Below are 3,592 nucleotides of genomic sequence, written 5' to 3' on the forward strand. Positions count from 1 at the left end.
GAGGCGTTAAATTCTGTCTATAGAGCGCTAAAAAACATCCAAACACCTCCTTTAGGGTTTTATAAACATGATGTAAGTATATATGTCATGTAGTAACGAGCACATTTATAATAACATTTAATAATTTAACTATTTTGACCATTTTAAGCATACGCGGCGCATTCATTTCAAAAACGCATCATGACATTTTTTTTTAGTTTTTTTTCCTCATCACTGATTTATGCTCACGGCACACTTTATGAGAGCCAATACACATAATAAAACATCACTTACTGTACAAGGGCCTCTGTAATTAGGACGGCGGACTGCTAGGATGTTCATATATTCCCATTTAGATGGCCAAGCATCTTTTCATGTCGTTCTCGCCAGTTCCAGGTCTTATATGGCTGTCAAAGTGTCCCAACTTATTGGAATACCCACTCAAACTTCTTCTGTGCAGGTGAGATGTATGATTTATGGTCTTGAATAAACTTCCAGGGAGCAAGGAAGTGAGGAAGCTGCTGATCAGTCGATGATGTAAACATAGGCACACCCGGAAGTGATCATGGTGCCGCTCTAAATAGTTAGTCTGCTTATAATAATCCATCCATCCATTTTCTACCGCTTGTCCCTTTCGGGGACGCGGGGGGCGCTGGAGCCTATCTCAGCTGCATTCAGGCGGAAGGCGGGGTACACCCTGGACAAGTCACCAACTCATCACAGATAGACAGACAACATTCACACTCACATTCACACACTAGGGCCAATTTAGTGTTGCCAATCAACCTATCCCCAGGTGCATGTCTTTGTAGGTGGGAGGAAGCTGGAGTACGCAGTCATGGGGAGAACATGCAAACTCCACACAGAAAGATCTCGAGCCTGGGATTGAACTCATGACCTTTGTATTGTGAGGCACATGCACTAACCCCTGTACCACCGTGCTGCCATAGGTGGATTAATGACCGGGCCTACCGGGCCCAGGCCCAGGGGGCCAGAGGCCCCAAGGGGCCAGGCCAACTTGGCCCCGCGGCCGCGACCCAAGCAAAACTACTTTTGCAAAAATAATAATCTTAAGCCCCAAGGGGCCAGGCCAACTTGGCCCCGCGGCCATGATCCATAGACGGTCAGAGGCCCCAAGGGGCCAGGCCAACTTGGCCCCGCGGCCACGATCCATAGAGGGTCAGAGGCCCCAGGGGGCCAGGTCAACTTGGCCCCGCGGCCACGATCCATAGACGGTCAGAGGCCCCAAGGGGCCAGGCCAACTTGGCCCCGCGGCCACGACCCACAGAAGGCCAGAGGCCCCAAAGGGCCAGGCCAACTTGGCCCCGCGGCCGCGAGCCACAGAAGGCCAGAGGCCCCAAGGGGCCAGGTCAACTTGGCCCCGCGGCCACGATCCATAGAGGGTAAGAGGCCCCAAGGGGCCAGGTCAACTTGGCCCCGCGGCCGCGACCCACAGAGGGCCTGAGGTCCTAAGGGGTCAGGCCAACTTGGCCCCGCGGCCATGATCCATAGAGGGCCAGAGGCCCCGAGGGGTCAGGCCAACTTGGCCCCGATCCATAGAGGGTCAGAGGCCCCAAGGGGCCAGGCCAACTTGGCCCCGCGGCCACGACCCACAGAGGCCCCAAGGGGCCAGGCAAAATTGGCCCCGCGGCCATGATCCACAGAGGGCCAGAGGCTCTCAATCATTATTATCAAAGCTAATTCTCAAATTGGATGGATCACACAACCTCACTCACATATTCTTTATCAATTATTAAAGGTTGTTTCTGAATTTTGATCACAGAACTTAATGCAAATATTCTTGATTGATTGACAAAGCTCATTCTCAAATTTTGATTACACAACCTTACTCTGACAAATTATCATTATCAAAAAGCTCTATCTCGAATTTGGATCACAGAATCTCACTCAAGTATTCTTAGCTGTGCCCCTCCCCCATCAAGTCTTTCATAAACCGGTCTGTTCTTTTAGAATCTCCTCATTTGGTATTTTGAACTCGTGAGAGACTGCTCAAAATTTGGTTTCCTTTCCCTCAGTTCAGACTCAGAGATAATTTGAAATCATTCAACAAGAAGTTTAACGCGCGCACACACACACACACACACACTTGAGTTGAGCATTACTTGGAAATTCTTATATTTTCCATTTTGCTGTTATTATCAGCATCTTCCCATTTTGTCCTTTTCTTTCGAGAAAGTTTACAGTCTGACATTTGTCACTGCTGTCAGTTAATAACTTTTTGGTCTTTGACCCATTTTGTCATTTTCTCGATTCGATCGTCACTGACCACTCTCTCCTGTCTGGCAGACATCGTTGCTGCCATCATAGCTAGCAAGCTGCCTGCAGCGGGTCATCCCTATGTTCCCCGTCCCTATGTTACCCGGGTCCTATGTTCCCCTCTACCGGGGAACTAAGGACCCTTTTTAAAAAAAAGGGTTCTATGTTCCCCGCTGCGGGGAACGTACAACACTTTTTCCAGAAAAGGGTTCTATGTTCCCCGCTGCTTCCAATGCGCGACTAAGTAAGACGCACGCAGACACGCATGACAGAGACGCGTTTAAGTTGTCGAAGGAAGGAAGTTCGCGTTTGAGTTGCTCTATCTGCTGCCGCACGCCCTGTGACAGGTTAGGTTTAGGGATGGTTTTGGTCAGGGCACAATTTCGCCAAAAAAGTGCTCCACAACGCCCTGTGACAGGTTAGGTTTAGGGATAGTTTTGGTCAGGGCACAATTTCGCCAAAAAAAAGTGCTCCACAACGCCCTGTGACAGGTTAGGTTTAGGGATGGTTTTGGTCAGGGCACAATTTCGCAATTTCGCCAGATACAATGCAGGGAACATAGGACCCTTTTTTAGAAAAAGGGTCCTAAGTTCCCCGGTCGCATACAAAGACCCAGGAACAACCGGGGAACATTAGACCCGGGGAACATAGGACCCGGGGAACATAGGCACGCTCCCGCCTGCAGATAGCAACATTTTGGTGTCCTTTGGGAAAATATTTAGAAAGAAGACAAAAGTACACACAGTTGTACAACTATTATCTTTATGATCTTTTTTTTGTTAGTTTCTCTGTTACTGTGTGTGGCCAATTAAGCGACTTTTGGCCATACCTGGCTGGTGACATTTAGCGACTTTCTGGTTGATGTTAAGATTAATAATAGCAACAGTTCTCTTCATCTTAATGCAATTTATTGTGTCTGTCTCTCCACATTTTGCCATTAGGTACTTTGAGCTCTTGTTGGTCAGTCACTCTAAGGTACATTGTTGCTGCCATCATAGCTAGCAAGCTGCCTGCAGATAGCGACATTTTGGTGTCCTTTGAGAAATATTAAGAAAGAAGACAAAAGTACAAGACATTGTACGATTACTATCTTTTTAAAATTATTTGTTTCACTGTGTGATTGACCGACTTTGCCGCTAGATTTCGCGTCTTTTGGCCATACCTGGCTAGCGACTAAAAACATCATTTAGCGACTTTTTGGTTGTGAAGATAAGTGGTAAAAGCAGATCTTCCTGTTGGTCTTCCCACATTTTGCCATTTGGTACTTTGCACTCTTCTTGGTCACTCCAAGGCATTTGTCCCTGCCTTCAGCTAGTCACTTGGCTCTTTTGGAATA

Source organism: Entelurus aequoreus, linkage group LG18 (assembly GCF_033978785.1).
Source record: "Entelurus aequoreus isolate RoL-2023_Sb linkage group LG18, RoL_Eaeq_v1.1, whole genome shotgun sequence".
Taxonomy (NCBI): domain Eukaryota; kingdom Metazoa; phylum Chordata; class Actinopteri; order Syngnathiformes; family Syngnathidae; genus Entelurus; species Entelurus aequoreus.